Source organism: Calypte anna, chromosome 3, assembly GCF_003957555.1.
Source record: "Calypte anna isolate BGI_N300 chromosome 3, bCalAnn1_v1.p, whole genome shotgun sequence".
Classification (NCBI taxonomy): Eukaryota; Metazoa; Chordata; class Aves; order Apodiformes; family Trochilidae; genus Calypte; species Calypte anna.
Window position 1 is genome coordinate 56,558,033 of NC_044246.1, and position 22,404 is coordinate 56,580,436.

The window sequence follows — 22,404 nt, forward strand, 5'->3', positions numbered from 1 at the left end:
ATGTCTGATCTTCAGCTTCTCAGAGCACCTCTGCACTCCTTCATGCTGTGTTACACAAAATAATCTTCACCTCCTGAGTTAAAGTAGTTTCCTGAGAAAAGTACCAAGATCCTCTTGTGAGCACTGTTTTACGATGTCCTGGAGAAGGTACCTGGAAATACAAGAGAATTAAATGTCTTAAGTGGATGATGAAAAAAACTATTAATTATAATATGATCCATTTTACAGTCAGCATTTCTTACTCAGTTCAAAGAAATAAGGGTAGGTGGATTAACATAGTGAGCTTTGGTGTTCTTTGCATTACAGGTTTTTGCTCTTCAGAGAAGGAGGAACCTTGTTATTTTCCCAAATCTGAAATATAATCCCTTTCTGTACATTTGCTGGCCTGTGAGTAAGTATTAAATTAAAGTGGGTCACAGCCAGCAGAGGACTAGTCCCATCCCGTTGTGCAAGATTTCAATTTCCTTTCTTTTGTCCACTTATATCAGATACACAGCAAGGTTGGCTGCTCTAAAGTCAAGCTGACAACAAAGTGAACTGTTTAGAAAATACACACCACTCTAAGAATTTGAAAAACCACTAGTTGGTTATTGCACAGCAAGCTGCAGTTACTCTTACTGTATATATATAGTTACTAAACTCATCCCTGAAATATGTTCAAAGGCTAATTTGAAACAAGCCATTCTTTTTGCACTGTAGTGTTAGATTACTGTTTGCCACTACATGAGCTTTCTACTACCACTTTCAAATCTGAAAGGTCTGCTCCTGGGCACTCTTTTAGTGGACTTCCTGAGAGGAACTCTAGTGATGCATGAAAATCGGCTCCTCACATCATGTGAGAGAAGGGGCAAAACAGCAGGAACTACCACTGCAAGCACCAGAGCTGGCTGACAAGGAATCTTTTTTCCTGATATTCAATTAGGAATGTGTCCACCTCAAATATATATATATATTCCATCCAAAATTCCTGTCAGACACTGACTCACTGGAGGCTGCTCAGGAATTCAATGACAAGTCCATTATAGCTGCCCCTCTTTATAGCACTTCAGCACAATCTGAAGATCTGACTGGTGCTGACATTCAGTGCACCATCCTCATCTGAGCAGCCTACTCTGTGGAAAATCAAGCACTGCGTGATAATATCAGTCTCCTCTGACAATGCTTCTGTATGAAAGTGACCACCAAACATATTGCTAAATTATTGGGGCAGCCTTGGTGGTGTGCCTTGGTCATTTTGGTCTATCTCCAGCTTTTAAAAAGACTGGTACCTGATGATTGATATTGGGTAAAAGGAAGGGAAATAATTCTATCTACTTGCATTTGTTAATTCTGCTTTATAATGGTAAAAGCTTAGCTGTATGATTGTAAAATAAGGTAAATTCCAGACACTTCACCCCCCTAAAAAAAAGTATTATTAACACTGTAGTTTAACATCCAAGCACTTGCACCAGGACAGTAAGCTAAATTAATTTGTGCCATTTTATGTAAGGTTTTTCAAAACCTGTATGTAGTATTTGTTTACTTTTATAACCAGTCGGTCTTTTCCAGGAGAAACAGACAGTCTGGTAACTGGAATCAGATCTGACAGTGACTCAAAGCCTAAACATTGAAGGCAAAAATACTTCCTATGGTTAAACAAAATATTACTACTCTTACTATATAATGCACTAGAATTATTAACTATCCCAATGCAGTGAGAGCTGCTATGGCCATCAATAAAACTTGATGCTAATTACTAGAGACTGGATAAAAATAAAAGTATACAATAAAAAAAACAAAAACCCTACTTAATTTCTCTTGTAATTTGGATACTTAATTTTAAAGTATTTGGAAATAGTATTATTTTATAAGAATTATGAATATGAGGAAGATAAGATAGACGAGGCCTATTAGAAACTGATCAGTGATCAAGTCCACTTCACTTAGAATCAGAGCAAGACTTATTACAGTGTGCAAATGTTACAACTCCTTCCATTTAGGGTCAGACATTCAGAGCAAGATATTTAGATTTATTTTTCTGCATAAATTCCAGGAAACAAAATGACAAAATACCACAAAAAACCTCTTTATCCTGTATTTTCATCTGGCCGAACCTGAAAGTCTAAGAAAGTTCTGAACACTCTCTTCAACCTGTCCATGAGATGTTTATTTTCTAAACATACTTTAGTTTCCTTATGCATCTTGTCTTACAGATTGTTATCCCAAGGCTCTGGCCCTGAGGTCAGTGGCACAGTCTGTCTGGTCACTTCTGTTCTGCAGCTTCCTAACAGGGATGGTCCACAGTCTCTGCTGATTCCCAACACTGTCCCCAGAAGTTAGTTGAGAGAGTACAAGTTGGCTGAACTCAGAATCCAAAGCTTTTTTTCTAGCAATGTCTCTGTGCAGAATATTTTCTTCCAGTGCCTCTACACAAGGCCTGATACCTTTTAGTGTAATGTAATAAGCCTAGACTGAAAGTCTCTGCTTTGTTTTGTTTTGCTGGTGGTTGCACATTTAACCCAATGTCTTGTTCTTTAAATAGGGAAAAGTCTCATTAACCCTGTTAGATGTTTTCTTTTATAAAGACTGTGAGTTTGGTGTAACAGCTGGATTGGAGCTGATCCGAAAGAGAACACTTTGGTACATGATGAGCATTGAATTTCTCAGCTATCCATATTGATTAGCTTGAAGGGACACTGATCCTTTCCCTAAAGAGCAAGTGGAAAAATTTAAAATACAATCCTTCCCCTGGGGCATTCGCCAGTGCTTGAGCTGTACATAAAGCATACACCACACCACCATCACCAGGGCTATGTTACAGTTCAGCAGTAGCTGATGTTTGGAAATCAACCTCCTTTCCTGGTCTGCCCTACTGCCATGATAACACTCACACATCATGGAAGAGATGCCCCTCATAGCAAAGAGGAACCTCTCACTGCTGAAGTGTGACCCCATGGGAACACTCACTGTCTTGGGAAAAGATCAACCTGAAGAGGTCAGACTAGCTGCCTAATCCATCTCTCACTTTTAGGGATGGTGTGTTGGGTCTCAGCTCTGTCACTGCCAGGTTGAGATGACACCAAAAAATGACAGAAGATTTCTAATGAGGTACCTGCCCATCTTTCTTGGTTTTAACCAGATTTGTCAGCCCAGCCTGTTCTGCTTCCCCCTTCACAAATATGGGGCTGACAAGCTCCAGTTCAGGTTCAAATAGTCACCACTTGTACTCTGCCAGTCTGCAGTAGCACCTGAAAGACAGTGTTAGTAAGGATACAAAACAGCTGTTGTGTAGCATGAAACAAACTGTTCTCACTCTTCTGTGTCCTCCTGCTTCCTATACACCTCAGCTGTTACTCTCTACAGAACCCCAGGTCAACTTAGACCAACTCACCTGTCTTCCACAAGCCCTCCTCAGATCCTTCATAGATTCTGTTAAGTAATTGCCTTTCAAGTCTGCTTCCCAGAAAGGACCAGCAGCAACACTCAAGAACTGGGCTCCTAGACATCTTACAGAGTTGTGTTGGAGGCAAATAGAGGAAAATACCTGACACAGGCCACAGGACAAAAATTCTTTATATTGTCTTTAAGCATTGATGTTTGGTGAAGCCCTTCCTTCCAGCTTCTGGAAAAGCCCATTGAGCATGGCAGCCCTGCAAGAGTGCATATTCCTTTCTGGGCTATTATATCCAAGAGCTCAAAAATCGGTCTCAAACACCTAGCACTGACATTTAATCATGCCATGTCCAGTTTCATCAGAGACAGACTTGCCTGGCGACATCTTCTGAGAAAATGTTACATCTTTGCACTGGTAGTTCACATCAGAGAATTAGTAAAACTGCCACTGGTGAATCAGTAGGGCTGAAAGGCAGTGAAAACACAAATACACATGGATTTGCAGGTAAATCTTTCTGTCCGCCATGTACTGAAGGTACATGAAGGAGACTGTACCAATTTAATCATACTCCTAAATGGAAGTGTTAGTGTAAAGGTCTCAGTCATAAGATATGAAGGTAGAACTCAGATATTAACCTCAAGTAGAGGCTCAAGTAGATGAATAGTCTCTTGTGTACTTGAAAATCTATACCTATCAATGAAAACAAGCAGATCTGCTGGTTTGGCATCAGTCTTCGAAACTATGTTAACAACATGTTAGGAACTAAGGGCCAATTTCATTCTGGAAAGAGTTTATGCAGCTCATATGAAGACAAAAAGAATGCCATCCATTCAGAGGCAGATCTTGCATTTATCCTCAAGTATTAACAATATGAAATGAAATACCCATGTGTTTGCTATTTGAAAGAATAAGAAGGGTGCAAGAAGCTTAAAGGTTATAAAATAATTGTAGAAGAGTTCCTCAGTAAGTGAGGAAACAAGCGTAGCTAAGAATGGATTGTCAGGGAGCCTCAGGAGCAGGTGGCTTCCTGAGGGCAGGGGGGACAAAAGCAGAGAGGACACAGTCCTGAGACAGTGGAGCAGGTAAAGTCAGCATTGGGTCCTACTGACTGCCCAGGGTCCTTCTGGCAAAAAGAACGTAACACCTGGAGTCCAAGGTTAACCTGCGAAATGCAAACAAGAGAACTGTGGACAAGCAGAACCACATCAGCCCTGTAAGTACTCAGGGCTTGGCAGAGAGAGATTTTGTTTTAAAATATTGTAGTTTTAATCTAATTCAAGGTGAAATGGGAAAGGCTTTGGCTTTCCTGAATATTTGTGATAAAGATTTCAGCTTGGTTTCATGACTGTGATAATTTATCAGGATTAAGGAGCTGTAATTTCCACTTTGGTTGCTCCTCACATGGACCGATGGATTCAGTGCCTATGTTCTGCTGGTGACTTGCAGCTGGCTGAAACCAAGGTGTAAAGATTTCCCAAGACAGCAGTGTCCAGACTGACATCTGTTTTACATAGGTTTGCAGTGCTACTGCCAATGTTAAGAAAGATCCTTTGAAACACATGATAAAGTATGTTGCAATGCATTACTTGTTATCACTGATTAACTGGTTGTAGTACTGACCAATAGAGCCCTTCTACTATTCATCCAGTCGGTTACCCAGAATACAAGCAAGGTGGGATCATAGGTAGTTGCCGAATGAAATGTGAAGTTCAGAGGTTGTAAAGTTGTACCATATCTCAATATCAATAATAATAATATTTTTTAAAAAATATTATGCATGATGAATAAAAGAGGTTTTATTTATTGCCGAGCTAAACCGCCACCTGATAGCTGTAAACTTTCATCATAACTGGCCTATATATGGTACCTCTTTGAAATACATCATAAGCCTGGTTCAGGATATTTCTACTCTATTCCAAGTTTATTTCTTTTTTAACTGCAAGTCTGCAGCAAAAGCTGAAAGAACCATCCCCCGAAGTCTTCTTCTTTTATTATCAGATACCTAAAGGACAAGTAGCCTCAGGCTTAATATTTTTCAAGCCTTTAAATTTTTTTTCTCAGTTTAGAATGACTATGTGATTTCTGTGGCAATTCAGAGGCAAATGGTCCTGAGTTCAAACTGTGATTTTTTCAGAGTATATCTGCCAGTTAAAAATTTGTTGGGATGAAACAGAATTCATTTGCAGTAGACGACTACCCAAATTGACAGAAGTAAGGATCCATTGACAAAGGAAAAGACAATTCCAGGGATCAAAAAATCCCAAACATAGTAGTGTTTCAAATGAAATTTCTTTATACACAGCCCATACACTGCTTTGTTCAATGACAAAGTATTAAATGGATTATCCAAAAAGCAATCAGACAGCTGTTTTTTTCCATTTCTAAATGCTAGTTTCTCTTTTTAAAAAAGCACCATGAGTCAGCAGAGAACAAAAAGCACAGTGCCAAAAACCAATCACTAAGGGCCAGCTATAATACTTGGGTTGTTCCATCTCAAATTCGTGGCTTTATTTCTGTGGTCAGTGCTTCAAGCATCTGTCACAGTTTAATAAACATTTATGGCTCCAGCTTCATCACAATAAAGATTTTCCTGCATTCAGGCCTCCTGAATGAGGAGGCATGGTAGAGGCTCCCTATAACTGGACATAAGCAAAGACAACTGCATTCACCTGCTAATTAAATGTTAGAATACAGTGAATAGTTTAAAATGTTTGTTTGACAAGCCTATTATTTTACTGATTGCCTTCTTGAGAACAGTTATGTTCTACTCAGATTCATTTTGTTTAAAAATGTGGAATAATGATGAATAATTCAGCCTATTCTTTCATTATTTTACTGTTGAAATATGGATAATCTCTTTTTCAGGTTTATTTCTTGACTTACGGAAAATGGAGTAAGTACAGAAAGTCTTCCCATATAAGAGTTCTCATTCATGGAAATTTAAGACACAAATGTCTTGAAACATATCAAACATAGGAATTTAAGATAATCTCTTGCCATTAAATGCATCACTCTGCAACTGAAAACGTGGAAAGTAGGGAGGTCACTAAAAATTTGCCATTAACTTAGAAAAATCACCCATATATCATGAAAAATATAACTTACCATGTATAAAATTCTGAAAATCACAGTGATTATTAAATGTGTTCTCATTTTTCAGTCGGCTATGTATCTTCTATTTTTATGTTCCCTGCTGGATATCCAGTTTTCAGTTGCCATTTTGATGGAATTTACACTACACACATGCAGTGGAAGGAACATAAACATTATGTTTTAAAACCATTTTTTGTGAATATAATACTGAAAAAATCAGTAAGGACGAGTCAAGTACTTCTTAATTTGCTCAGTTAACCACACTGCTTTGAGGACAGCTAGTCTAATAATATCATACTACTGTTGTAACCTAGGCCACTTCAGGCTAAATTACATGGCTGAAACTCATAAAAATACTGTACAGCTAAAAGTTGTCAGCGGTTTACTATGGTAAAGCATGAGGTATGTGTTAATGAAATTTTAAAGTGTTATTTCTATTTCCATATTGACCAGTGTGAAGCCTACTTATATACACTGATTGCACTAATGAAAGTTAAAAATTACATATAAGTACCCAAGCTGCTTCTGCCAGCAGCTATCTTAAAACTGTAAGGTTCATAAAATCCTAAGATCATTAAATCAGATGTAGGATAATTAAGGATGGGACTATAGGCTATTCTGCAGTGGCTAATCAAGAGAGAATATTTGAATAAGAGTGCACCCAACGGCTTCAAGAAAAAGTGTAATTAGAAGTGGTGAGGTGAAAGTAAATATTGTATACAATCACCTGGATGACAACTGCAGGAGCCAGCAGGAAGCATCTTAATCTAGTAAAACCCTACCCCCTCTGCCTGAAAAGCAGATGGGAGTTAATACAAAAAGATTTCTCAAAACTTCCACATGGACTACTATCACACATTTCAAAGTATTTATTACACTCTGCTAGTGCCAGGAGAGTTAGAGGGAATGTCAGCATCTTGAGTCTCTGCTCACAGGTTTTTATAATGACTGTAAAACCAGGTTTGAGGTTCAAACTTGGGAAAGAGGGATCTTGGGGAGAGATTTTTTCAAGCACAAAGGGCAATTAGACATTGGTAGGTTTTGGTAAGCATAGCACACATAGCTGCCATTTTTACATTTGTAAATCTGTGTAAATTTGTAAATCAGCTGCTTTTCTCTCATTAATTTTTAGGATACTTTAGATGGTGAGATCAGAATATTAATTAAAAACACAAGCAAGCAAACAAGAAGACATAATTATTTTGTCTGTTTTGTTTCTTTTTTTCATTAACTCACATTGTCTGTATTTTTTGTTGCCTCAGTATTTCCTTCACCCTCCTCTTTCCAGAACAAGAAATGAAGAAAGATGTGAAAAAAGTCCAAAAAATAGAGAAAAGACGTTGGCTAAAAAGTATTCTGGTAACTTAGCAGTAAGACAGTAGATGGGTAGTGACTCAAAGTAAGTAAATGGCACTAGCATGGGCACACACAGCACAGCAATGAAAGTACTATTAAGGCTGGTGTTTATAAAGCAGAACCAAAACTCTGTGAAGAATGAACCATGAAATCTGTGAAGCTAGGATCTGATGCAAATGAGTGGATTGGGATCACAGGTGGAAGAATGGGTGGATTCTACCCAGGACTCCGGCCATTGAAGAAGAGAGCTTGATCCTCTTGATCCCTCAGTTATACATTGAGTATGATGTGCATGAGATTAAATATTTCTTTTAGTCTATTTGGGTCACCTCTCCCCTCTTCTCCCTCCAGGAGGGTCACAGGTGTGACCCCTTTTCTTCTCTTTCATTTCAAGCACACAAGAAGTGTAGCAGAACCAAGTGGTGACCTTGGTTCTGCGTGCCAGTCTCTAGCAGTAGCTGTAAACATTCAAAATTTTCAGTCCTAGAAGCAGACAGTGACTGGAAAACATACTGTTAATTTCAGAAAGTGCAGTCACTTAGAAGAGACTGAAAAGTAAAATTATAAAAAAAAAAATTCATTCTGTTCAGCTCAAGCAAGAAAAGGTCTTTATTTCCTTTGCACATTCCTGTGCAAAAGGCATGGATGAAGACACAAACCTGGGAACTGGAAAGCACTATGCTATCCCATACATAACACATACTTCATCTGAATTTTCCATTGATATATACAAGGAAGGACCACTCCAATTTTTAAGCATAACACTGACAGGATTTCACTTTCCTTGCTGGTATGGATTTACAGCTTCAAATAAAACAAGGTGCAGTTTAATACAAAGGAGTTACCAAGGTGAAGTTTAATACAAAGGAGTTACTTTGGAGCTTTTTATGTGTAAAAATACTTCCTGGTACATGTTCTTCATGATAAGAAACAGTTTTCATCTCCATGTGCTAAATATCAATATTTACATATATCAATGATTGTTTTTTAGGCAGGATCAGTGATCAGTTTCGACAAAACGCAGATACAATTTGGAAGCTTTGTTAGGAGCTGGCTTGTGGCCAACACCTACTCTTCCACTAAAGAATTAGAGGAAAAGGACATGGTTAGCTCAGTGCTTTACAGCACTATGCCAAGTACTTGCATGTAATATGTATGACATTAAAGGAGCTCAGTAACAAAAAAAGTAAGACTGTTCTGATACTGATATAAGAAGCATATTCATATTCATATATTTACTATGGGTAAAATACTGATGCTTAGAGAGCTCAGCGTGTCACTGGACTTCCTGGTGTGGGAACAGAGATAGGCAGCAGTGTGAGATTTTACTACTTAAATAGAGTAGACAGATAATGGGTGGAAAGGACTAGACAGGAACACAAAGGTGTCTCCTGTCTGAATGGGATTTGGCATGTTCAGCCCATGACAGGCAGCTCTGTAGCTTCCCCTAGGCACTTGGCTGACTGTCTCAGGTTAGAGCAGCTGCTCAATACATGGCCTGATGTCTTAAAGAAAAGCCTGGGCATGAGCTTCCCTGCTTCTTCTGTGTGATCTGGAAAAGGGACACCTGGGAGAAAGCTTTGACAGGCAGTAACCTTCCTGCAGAATTACACAAGAGAATGACAGTAGAGACAGTCCAATCAGCTGAAATGTCTCCTGTCCTCCTGTCTAAAATCAACTAGAAGAGTATCTTGCAACTGATGGAGACTTAAGTATAATAGGTATTTCTGAAATAGAGCTGTCTGTCCCAAGTCAGAAGAAATAAAAGTAGCTTATTTATTTCTGCTATGTGCAAATGAGAAATTATATTTGAGACAGGCTGAGAATGGGATTGAATGTGTAAAAGTAGCCTGGGAACAGGAGCGGGGAGCAGACAGTGTTCAAACAGATAAGGATTGGAATGATGGGAGAGAATAATGCACATCTAGAAAGCACTGACAACCTAGTCCATTCTTCCTGGAGCAGCTCTTATCTCAGCCTGTATGCAGCCAGAAGGGGCCTAAGTCTCCCTGTTCCTCTACTGTCAGACAACATGACAGCAGAAGCCCACCATAACAAGAAGAGGGAGAAAAGATAAAAAAAAAGGGGGGGGAGGGAAACAAAAAAACAAAAAAAACCCCAACTTGCATTTTAGTTTTGGGGATGAACTGGAGTTATATATTGGTCAGACCCTCTCCTCGTTCATCGACAATGTCAAAGACAAAGATGTCAAATGCCAGTACAAAAGCTAATAGGATTATAAAACCTTTCTTCTATATCAGGAGAAAAGAAACAGAAGTTGAGATAAAAGAGAATAAATCCTATAAAACTAACAATGGGTGACCATAACTACTTTTATAATAACCGTCCGTACACCGTGTCAAAAATGAGGTGTGGAAAAGCAATTTTTCGGTTTTATATGAGTTGAATAGCTCTGGCAGCTTTAGCAAATGCAAGAAGAAAACCTCATCCTAAGTAACACCTAAGGAATTTGATTAAAATTTGGATTGAACATTAACTACAGTGGCCAAGCTGTAACTCTTGCAACACCACAGTACAGAGTGAGTATTAGCAGATCAGCAAACATGCATAAACTATCCTTCTTTTCCATCTTCATTAAATATATTTTCTTACTCCTGACATCAGTTACTGTGTCTGTCTTTGTAAATAACTTAATCTGTGCATCTGCCCGTGTCCCTCTTTCACAAATAGCATTTAATTTTGTAGGCCCCACATTAATAAATCATAAAGAGAGATTTGAAGAAGTTTTCAGTTAAGGTTACCAAATGTTTTCCTAGCATGGCAGCATGAAAGAGACTTTGACAACAATCTCACTCAACAAGAGACTAACAGATGACTCCTGAACTGCAACAAGGCAAACTTGCAGGACATTTAAGGGGCAAGAGCAAACAAGTAGAGGAAACTGATTTCTGATAGGGATGATGGAAAAGGTTTCACAATTACGTATTTTTTTGAGAAAACGAAAATTTTCCAGAACCAGAGCTGTACCTACCAAGAGATCTAAGCAGAAGTGAATTTTATGGGTACAAAATGCTGTTTCTTTTGCCTGCACCAGCAAATTGTTTTTCTGCAACCATGAGTCTTCAACCAAGGACAATTCTTTCAAGAGATAAGACCTTTGATAACCTGCATCTCCTCTAATTCAAGTGGGAGGACACAACTGGTAGCTCAGAGGCCTGCAAAAGATCTTTGTTCTTCATGGTTGCATCCTGCTTAAGCTCCTGAAGGCTATTAAGAGTACTTGAAAACACTGATTTATGTGAGTCATACAGATATGAGCACCTAGCAGAGGGAAGTTAAAAAACTCACTCCCAGCTCAAAACTAAAATTGGCTTAGTATGTTTTGTCTTCTTATATCTTTTTTGTTTTTTGGTTTGTTTTTTTTTTTTTAGACTAAACAACACAACAGCTAAGAGAAAAACAAAATCTTTGATGTCAGTGAGGCTAAAGCTGATATCCAAATTATATTTAATGCTGTGGGACTCAAAACAAATTAAGAATGCCTTCAGCCCTGGACAAGGCTGAACACTAGAAAATTAAAATCACCCAATGTAAGAGTTATCCATTCTTAATATAGCAAAAGTTGGTGATTCAACTGCCGGAATAGCACAAAGCAAAACAGAAAGCATTTGTAGATAAGAGAACAGAACCTAATGGATATTTTCAGTAAGCGTAAAAGCTCTGTTACCACTATAGTGCAAAGATAATGGTTTCTATCTCTACAATTCCTTGCAATGATTGTTTTGTCAATATATACTATAAGAGAAACAAAGACTAATAATTGCTTGTCAGCACTGACGAAGCATGACAGGCATCAACCATGAGAATGGGGGTGCCACTTCCTTTCTATATCCGATAGTAACAGACTGCATACAGTTTATATCATTCACCTATGAAATTGGCCCAGGACTGTAAAGGAAAGGACATCTGAAGGTCAGTGTAAACAAGCTGTTTATATCTCTGTAGATGAAAAACAGCTGGGGACTCTCAATCGCTGAGATCATTTAAAATTGCACAGAATTGTGTTGCAAATCATACAGTAGCTAGATCTAGGCTCTGCTCAAAGATCAGGTCCAAATGAAGTTCAGAATAGCTGAAACAGAATTTTTTTTTTTTTTCCAGGAACAGGCATATGTCTCAGAACCTTCCATCACAAAGAGGTATCTAAATATAGGCTAATTACATAAAATGATATGCAGCATACAGATTCCAATTGTGGAGTGGAGGAATAAAAGGATGGAGTCACCAGATGAAACCTCATTATAAAAAAATCCTTCACAGTGAGAGATAAATCATAGTTTATGAAAATCTTTTGTTAACTAAATGAAATCATAGCAAAGTGGAAAAAGAAGTGCTGATAATATTGTTATTGCCCATTTTCCTAGATATCATTTCTATCATGCCTCTCAAGTATAGTTTCTTAAGGATTCATTTATTTAGAAAATCACAAAGGCCTGTTTTTGGAGGATTTTTTTAGTATGTTTGCATTTCCATAATTATAAGGATCTTAACCTTTTCAAATCTGTTTGAATGAAAGTTCCAAAGGGCACAGGTGATCTTAGGAAGTCCACCTGGAGTACCTTACAAAAGCAAGACTGCTACAGCCTGAAGTTCTTTACTTTCTGAAATTCATGAATCAGTTAGTATCCTAGCCCTCAAGATCCTCTCACCATTTAAATTATGGTCCACCCTAAGAAAGGGCAAAACAGGTTCTGATATTTTAAACAATTTACATGACCATTTATCCAAGAATTACCTAGATGCCTAGGTCAATATATTACTTCCTAGCTTTATTTATGCATGGGGAAAAATATTAAACAAACAATATTAAACTTAAAAGCCAGTTTGAAAAGATACAAACAAATTATTAACTTTCAGAGGATTAAAACCATTCTAGATATTTGTCACAATTTTTTTAAACCTAATTGTCTTTTCACTTGTGGGGACTAATTTTACTGTAAAAACTCAGGTTGCTTTTCCTGCAATAAGAGAACATATTTCCCTGAGGAAATATGTTAAAAGCTCAATAAGTTTGTTTTAGGCAGGACTGTCCTGGTTTTGCTGGGACAGAATTCTAAAATAATTTTTCTGTTCAGAGAAACTGTAGTTTTGAGAAGCTGCATAGTCCAATTCTGTGTCAGCGAAAGAGATAAGATGTGTTGGTTTTCTTTACACCCAGCTCTGATAATGTGGGTTTTCTGTAGTGACCAAGATCAAGGGTCAATTTGAACCATGCAGACGCAGTGGGTGAGGAGGGGCAAAGCCCCAGGCAGTGGTGGACCCAAGGTGGCTTACCAAAGTATTCCATTCCATAAACATCACCTTTCCTATTTATTGGGAAGTTTGCAAGGATATTTGGGGGTTTGTACTGTGGCTGCCTTCCCAAAAGAACTCCCTCAATCTCATGAATCATCCCACACCCAAGGCTTTCTCCTCTGCTTGCTGTGGCCATCACATTCTCTGGGATGGAAAGGGCCCAGAGAAGAGCCACAAGGATGATCAGAGGACTGGAGCACCTTCCATTTAAAGAGAGGCTGAGAAGGCCTTGAGAAGAGAAGGTTTAGGGGAGACCTAATTCCGATGTTCCAGTACTTAAAGGGGGCCTACAAAGAAGATGGAGGCTCCCTATTTACAAGACAAGGGGTGATGGGAACAAGTTGCCGCTCATGAGATTCCAATTGAACACGAGGAATATTTTTCACTGTGAGGACAGGCAGACATTGGAATGGTCTGCCAGGGGAAGTGGTGGATTCCCCTACTTTGGAAAGCTTTAAGTCTCAACTCAGCAGGGTTCTGAGACATTTTATATAAACAACAATATTAAAGGGTTGGACCAGGTGATCCTTGAGTTCTTTTCCAACCTGACATTCTATGATTCTATTATACAGCACATGCAGAAAAAACAGGATAGTGTGCACCCTTAGTAAATTTGCAGATGACACTTAGCTGGGTAGAAGGGTTGATCTGTCTGCAGAGGGATCTTGATAGGCTTGATAGGTGGGCTGAGGCCAGCTGCATGAGTTTTAATAAGGCCAAATATTGGATACTGCATTTTGGCCACAACAAGCCCCACCAGCTTTACATGCTTGGGGAGGAGTATCTGGAGAGCTGTCCAACAGAGAGGGACCTCGGGGTGTTCATTGACAGCTGGATGAACATGACCCAGATGTGTCCAAGTGGCCAAGAGGGCCCATGGCATCCTGGCTTGTATAAGGAATAGTGTGGCCAGCAGGACCAGGGAGATGATCTTAAGCCTGTTCTAGGCACTGATGTAGCCACAACTCAAGTACTGTATTCAGTTCTGGCTTGTTACTACGCAAACAACATTGAGTAGTGTTTTGGGGAAGAGAGAAAAAAGGCCACAGAATTTTATATTTCAGTATCAGAGCAAGGAACTCTGCACCCATTCAGCTTTATTGCCCTGGTAAGTATTTTGCTACAGACCATGGAATTGCTCTAGAGATGTTCACGGATGCAGAGACTGGATGACTCAGAGGAACAATATCAGACTACCAAGCCTTCCACTTCTAAATCAACAGCTGAACACGACACAAGGAAGAACTAGATGATGGTCTGAAAGCAGTGGAATGTTTTCTTTAATTCATCACTAGACTTATGAAAATATTTTGAAAGGAATCTTTTAATCTGATGGATGTTCAGGGTCAGTGTTAGTGATGCTTAAATCCTTTTTTATGTATTAGAAGTCCGGTCATCACAAGTACTTTAGGATAGCTTCAGATTCACAGATGTAAGGGATATAGAAGATGAAATATCACCCCAGAAAATTTCCCTCCCAGCAAGATTTAAGACAAATTAATGGATTAGTTTGAGGAAATTTACATCAAGTTTCTTAAACAACAGAGCATCAATAGATGTCTTTAGTCCCCAAGGCTATCAAAAAAAAGCTTTCATCATTTTAATACCTACCAAAAAAAAACCTAAGACAGAGTACATTCTCAGGAAATCTAGATTCATGCAGATCAATGAAAGATAAATCAATGAGTCAAATAACATCATAAGCTACCAAGAGAACAGCACTATCTGCACACATAAAAGCATAAAACTTCAATACTTCATGCCATACAAACCTTTTGGGGAGCAGAGCTTTTTAACTGCTATCTAACTAGAAAGGTCTCTTTTAAGATGTACATATATTTGTTTTCTGACACAGGGTAGTCTATTTATGATCAATGTTTAACTTCTTTGGGATTTTCCTTTTAGCATAGTACTTTGACAATACTTGTCCTTCGCTGTAAGGTGCTATATGCAATAAGGAGTAGTTTGGATTCATTTAATTAGGTGATTCTGGCAAACAGGGATGTAAGTATGCCTTTCAATTGTTTTATACTCATTCTTGTGCATCACATTTTCTGAATAAGGATGAATGGATCTTAATATTAAAGGAAAAGAAAATAGCAACAATACTTCCATTCTTACTGCTGCTCACTATGTCCGTCTAAAATGCAGATATCTTTCTCTGTTGCTATAATGTCAGTAAGAAATATAATACAGACAATGACAGTGTAAGATAAGGAAAGTGTGTCCTTTTTGGTTAGCACCTTGATGGGGCACACTTGCTTCCTCTTACTTTTGAGCAATATCTATAGTTCTATCACATTCACTGCAGGCAGTTCCAGGAGGATTTTCAAGAGAAAATTTTCTTGGAAATTAGGCCAATTCTTTTGCAAGTATGTATTCTAGAAAAGAGTGAATATGTAAAACTTGAAGGTGGCTGTTATCATGCTCTGGCTGCATCTTGCACTTCACACCTTGTCTACAGTAAGGATGTTTTAGGGGAAGTTTCACACCTACACTAGAAAACTTATTTTGACTTCTGTCAGCATTTTAGCACCATGTTGACTGGACCTTGCATACCCAGTTCTCAAAACACTGACAGAATATGGTGGCACAGATACCTTCCACATTCAGTCAGTGAAATCAAATTAACATTAGGAAGAAGAAATTCTTATTTTCAAAACTTCGTAACTGAATAAAAAAGATTACTGCAGAATTGTGAACTATATATCTGTACATTCATTTGTGCAGTTCATCCTTTCTAAAGGATGTAACCCTTTGCTTTTCTTCTAGTGGAAACATAGTGCATTATAAAGCAGTTTAGTGAGCATTGCCCTTGAGTTTTCGTTCTGAAGTTAGGATCAGTCTGGAGGTATTGCAATGAGAAAGGAGACTCCAAGGGGAGTAAAAACAAAAAAAGCAGATGAGAATGGATGACATTTTTGATAGAATATTTTAGTGGACAATTCACAACATCTTACCCTTTCTGCATACATTTATTTAGATGATTCCACATCATTCTGTTTGTGTCACCACCCTCACAAGGAATTTTCATGCACAGGAATGAAAATATTTCAGTGAAATGTCACTGTCATATGGATTTATCTTACAACCTTCATTTTTCAGGACACATGGTTGCTGTGCTCTGCAGGCTTCACTGTCTTCTGTGGTCATAGCTCAAATTATCCACTGATTCTGCAGATCTCTGTCAGGGTGAATCAGCACTATTATGAGGAAAAGTCGTTTCTGTGCCTAAATCTTGAAATGCGTAATCTGGCTATATCAAGCATTAATATCATTAAAAGTACTTCATGAACTTCAAGGCAGACTTTTCCAATACTGTGGGAAACTACTGAAGAAGAGGGAAAGTCTGCGCTTAAAGTCCTATCAATCAGGTATACCTACATATAGTTTATTCATACCTAGAGCTGCAGTCTACAATCCATTTTCAAAGTTAGTTGTTGAGGGTAGTTTGAAAGCATCTTCCCCAATGGTTTTGTCCCTTTAGGGCACCCTTCCTGACACCATCTCAAAAATAATCAGAAAGCATTAGAGATAGGATATGTAGTTGCCTAGTCCTCCCACTAGAGGATAGCAACCAGTACTTGAAGCTGCATCAGAAGATGTTGCAGTGGGTTTATCTCTAGAGGGTAAACCTCCTGTCCCAAGTGTTCACAACAGCAGTAGGGGTATCCTGGAGGCAGAAGCAAAGTCTGAAGGGTAACTCTTCAGAAGGGCACACAGCAAGCCCAAAGGCAGCCACAGCAGCTTCCCTCCAACCCATGGGAGACCACAGGAGATGGCTCTGTATGTTCTTCTTGAGATTTATACCCACATAATGCAAGAAGATTTTGAGCAGCTTTGAATGTGGATGAGCCCAGAGACTGAATCCAGTCAGTATGTAAAAAACACTTTAATGGAGTATTTCTAGCAAGGCACAAATCAAGCATTGTGATTCTGAGAATTCATGGGATATTATTGTCAGCAATACTATTGACAGTCTTTAGGAAGATATACCAAATACTCAAGGTCAGATTTCCATCAGGCAAAGTCATCACCAATATAAATCCCATTCAAATCAGATTTTTTCAGTTACCAGAATTCATAAATGATACTCCTCATCTGAAAAAGCCACTCACTAGCTGTATGTTTATACTGCATGCATAATGGGAGCTTGTTGTGGGCACAAATTAATTGATTCTGTCAGTGTCTAGAACTAAAATAAATAAATAAATAAATAGCCCAAATCTCAACCTTTAAGTGACCCTTGTCAGTGCATTACTCATTATGTCCTAATAATCTCAGCACCTCAACAGCTTTCATTGGCTCAGCACTTCATTGATGCCTTCACGTATACTTTTTTTCCTTTCAACTCAGGGCACAGATGGGCCAACTTTGCACCTAAACACAGTGTGTATAGTGTAATCACTGTGTAGGAGGACTCTATAGTTAGGATTATTTGCCGTCCCCCACATGGAGCATATTGTGCTCATGGAAAAACAAAGGTTTAGGGACAAGAGCATCCCCCAGCTCTGGGGGTGGAAGAGAAACAAGAATGTGCTGGGAGGAATGGAGGGCAGCAGCTGTAGAGTCACTGATTGATTGGTGTGGGAGGGGCTCCCATACAAAACTGACATTGATCTATCTTTTAATCTAACAGCACAACAACAAATCTTAAGGCAATCAATTTTAATGGTATTAATAGTGCCATTCAAATTATTCACTTTCTACCTTAATTTAGGAGGCTGGCTTCATATTTCCTTGGCAGATCTGTCAAATAAGTGTTGCTGTTCTTTTAGAGCAGCTTTTCTTAACGCTCCATTTCTTTATCATGCTTGCTTCTTTAAAGAGTATTATAATTTCCTCCCAGGACTGAATAATTAATAATTCATTCATATGTTGCTTGTTGTGATAATCTTTCTTCCTTGTATAAATCATTTCCATGTTGGATTGTTTTTGCTTTTGGCAAACCACGGTTAGCCTCAACATATCTTAATCAACACAAGCTCTGATGAGTTTAGATAATCTTTGTCACTCCTGAGTCAAGGCTGGGCACAGGTCAGGGCTCTTCATTCTAGTAATTGCCCTCACTTCATCTATAATTTGCTCTCTTGAATAAACCATCACTTCAGCTTTTTTTCTTTTTTTTCCCTTTTTTTTTTTTTTCTTTTTTAAGAGGTCTCCTGCAGTGGCTATGGTAATCAGTGGGAAATTTTACTTCAGGAACAATAAGAACTGAACAAAATTTTTAGCATTTTCCAATGGATTGAACTGGGTGAGAGGAGCAACTGGAGCAGGACGAGGCTGAACTGCTTCAAGACAGAAAGCAGTAACTTGAGCAATAAGCTCACTGAGCTCATAGCCCTGCAAGCATCTGATCATCTTCCACAGCTGCTTAAGTTTCTGGAATAAGTAAATAAATAATAAATACATGAACAGAAGCCAAATTTCAGTATTCCTGTAACCAAGAGACACAGAGTGATGCAGTAATATTATTTTCCATTTGAATTTGTTTCTAAGTAAAATATGAGCATAAATACATGCAATGTATTTATGTAAACACCATATGTAAAAGATATACATCCCTGCTATTAATGTACTACATGTTCATTTAAGGGAATACAGTGAAGGGAATGCAATTAAGTAAATACGTCTTCAGTTTCAAAGAACTTTCTAATTTCGGAAAATTCAGACACTGCAAGAGTAGGCATCTCTGCTGGAAGCTGAAAGACTGAGTTTCCTTTCTCTTTCTTTATTCATATAGTCTTCCATGAGGATTTGCTACTGACTACTTCCAGATGCAAGTTTGGTGCATTTTTCATCTGACACAGTAAGACAGACCGTACATCCTTATGCCCTCATACTTTCACAGTGGGGGGTCCCTGCACTAGAGATCATGCTAGCTTCATACATCTAAGCACCTGGCTGGATGTCAGGTAGATATGTTAAACATGTACCTGTCTGTTACACACACAGATCTGTAAATTTGGGATTTATCTCGCCTAACTTCTACAAAAAACTGTATGGGTTATCTTCACCCTAAAATATCTGAATCACTTGCCAGAAAGGCTTGTAATCTCCATCTATTGCAGCAAGTTAGTCTAGTCATTTAAGACTCAACTTTAGCCAACTGGTCAAGGGTATGATCAGCCGTGTGAAGCTCTGCTGAGTAGTTATGTTCCAGCCAACTTTGAATTGTAGCTGTCAACTTTAATCTCTGAGGAAGAGAATATGTTGACTCTGCAGCTTTACAGATTAAGAGAGCACAGAGAAGAGGAGTGAAACTGTACTTATAAGAAGCTATGAACTCAGTTTCAGAAGAGGAACATTGGCACAAAAAGCTATAGAGCTTCAAGGAAAATAGTGGAGTGTAGAAGGAAAGCAATTTAGCAAGACTGAGGATGAAAACGTTTCACAGGGAGATGTAGGCCAATGCTTTCCCCTGACTGCCTCACCAGCAGAGACTCCTCAAATACCTGCACCAGAATGTCAGAAATTTAAAAATGTTTAACTTAGTAGTATCTTTTTTCAGCTTTTGATAACCATATTAGCCAGTAAATAATTGCTAGGTATGCAGAAATTGTGCATATGATCCTGGTTACAAGTCTTCACACAGAGCAAAAATGTCCAAATGGAAAGGTCTAAAAACTCACTAAAGGAAGTGGTTCAGATCACTAAACATAGGTACCTAGTACCATTTTATGTGTTTACATGATCTGATAAACCCACAAATATATTTCGTTCTGGAAAATGAGTATGTAAGACCTTCTGGAGGACACTGCTGAAGTCAGGTGTGATAACTTAGGGTTCACCTTGAAGTGCTGATGTAGTGTCCTGAATCAATTCCTTGGAATCAGAGTAAATTAATCTTACCCTTACAGACCAGACCTGAATACTAGAGAGTGAACTGCATTAGTCATTAAACAAGGAAGTAACCTGTTTATCTAAGAGCACTATGATACTTGCTCAGTGGCTCCTCCTGTTTTTCAAAAGAGCTCCCTTACTCATGCTGATAAGGCAATTTCAACCACAGATCTCACATGCACATCCTATCATCACTTATGTGTAGTTTGGTAGCACAAGTAATGTCTCGTCATGAACCCTTGTGTTACACTTAGTAAGACAAAGGGAACATTTCCCAAAGTCTTCAAAATGAAAACACAAGTTCCTCCCAGCAGTCTGTTGGATCTGCTGTCTTTTCCTTATATCACTTTTTTTCAGGAAAAGAGAGGGAGACAGAGCTGAGAGACCTTCGGATTATGCTGGAAGGGAAACAGAAGATGGAAGAGGTAAAAAAAGAAGAAAATCCAAGAAGGGGGACAGAAGAGAAAAGCTTAGAAGGAGATAAAAAAGGTGAATGAGAAGAAAAGAAAAATACAGGCACTCATCCCCCCATAGGAAAGAACAGAAGAAATCATTTTATAATTAAACCATCCCTAAGGAAAACTGAAAAGAAGATTTTCTTTGAGAATTCCAGGAAAGAAAAAAAAATAAAATTCTTTCTCTCATTAATATGATGCAGTGAAAAAAACGTCTGTGACATAATTTCATTAATATATAAGAATGGATTTAAACCTATCAGGAAATCAACATTAGTGAAGAGATCTTAGGAAAATCATTGCCAGACTTATTCTGAAAGAAGATGCACCTCATGGTAGAGTATAATTATGCAACAGATCCACTGCATCTTATATAGCAGTTGCCATTAATAAAAATGGAACATAGAATGTCTTAGCATTTAACCTAAAGTCTGATATTTTTAATATTTACTTTTGAAATTGGGGTATAATACATCTGGCTGCACACTTAACAACACCACACTAAAAAAAACGGATAACCAAAGTTTATTATATTGGTTGTGAATCAATCATGCATAATCTGTATTGAGTAATTAAGGCATTTTTTACAGGCCAGATTACAGTGCACAACTATATATCTCACAAACATGAGATGCAAAGACAAATTACAGTGTAATTGCATTGTACCTATAGGATATGTAATTCATCAACTAGACAAAAGGATGTCCATATTGTGATTCCTCAACAGTGTGCTAGACAGTGAAGTGTTAAAAGTTACTTCATTAGTCTCAAGAAACTGAAAAATTGGTGCATAAAGATGTTATCTAGAATAATAAATTAGCATATTTAGAGGGATAAAACTCAGTCCATTGCATCTTGGGGAAAAGAGTAAAAGAGTAAAAGATGTCTAGAAGACTGTGAAGTATTGACTATGAACCTCTTATGCAATACCTTGAAGGCAGCATGTGCCTTTGGAGATCGTGAAAAAGATGTTGAGAATTGTTTGTCTCTTTAATGGCTTGTGAAGAGATGTTCTAGGAAAATGTCAAATCATACAAGGGAGATAACCTAAAAGCTGGGTGTAGTCTGCACCTCTGTGTGTGGAAAGCAACCTCAAGTGTGTCTGAAAGAGAATGGGTGGCAGTGCCACCCATTTGTGCAAGACATTGTGCTCTCACCATCCCTTTGGTTTTTTACCTGTTTTTTTAATGTTCAGAAGCCAAACTGATTATGGCTAACACAATTGCCTGAACTTCACAAGTATTAAAAAATCAACAAATGCGAACAGTCCTAACAGAAGTTCTTATAAACTCCAACTATACAACTTTCAGCTTTCTAATCGTCTAATTCTCATACCCATTTAGTCAGACAAAGTACAGAACATGACTTTACATCCTCTTCATGCAGCTAGTCCCATCTCACCAGACACTTGGCATCAGGAACACTGCAGAAGCAAATGTATTTTGGCCCAGAGCCAAAATTTCTTAACATTTCTTAAAATTTCTTAAATGCCCAGAGCCATGCAGTTTCTTAACAAGTTGCAGGAAAGTTGCTGAAGCACCTCTCCTTTGAAGACAGGCTGAGAGAGGTGGAATTCTCCAACTGGAAAAGTGTCTCGAGAGACCTTAGAGCACCTGCCAGTATATGAAGGGTGCCTACAGGAAAGCTAAGGAGGGACTTTTCACAAGGGTGTGTTGTGATAGGACATGATGGTTTTAAGCTGGAAGAGGGGAGATTTAGGTTAGACTTTAGGAAGAAATACTTTCATGTCAGGGTGGTGAGACACTGACCCAGGTTTCACAGGTTGGTGATGGCTGCCCTATCCCTGGAAGTGTTCAAGGCCAGTTTGGATGGTGCTTTGAGAAAACTGGTCTAGTGGGAGGTGTCCCCGGCCCATGAAGGGGGGTGGAACTGGATGATCTTTAAGATCCCTTCCTGTCTAGACCAGTCCATGATTCCATGAGTATGTGTTGGCCACAATCGTTCACC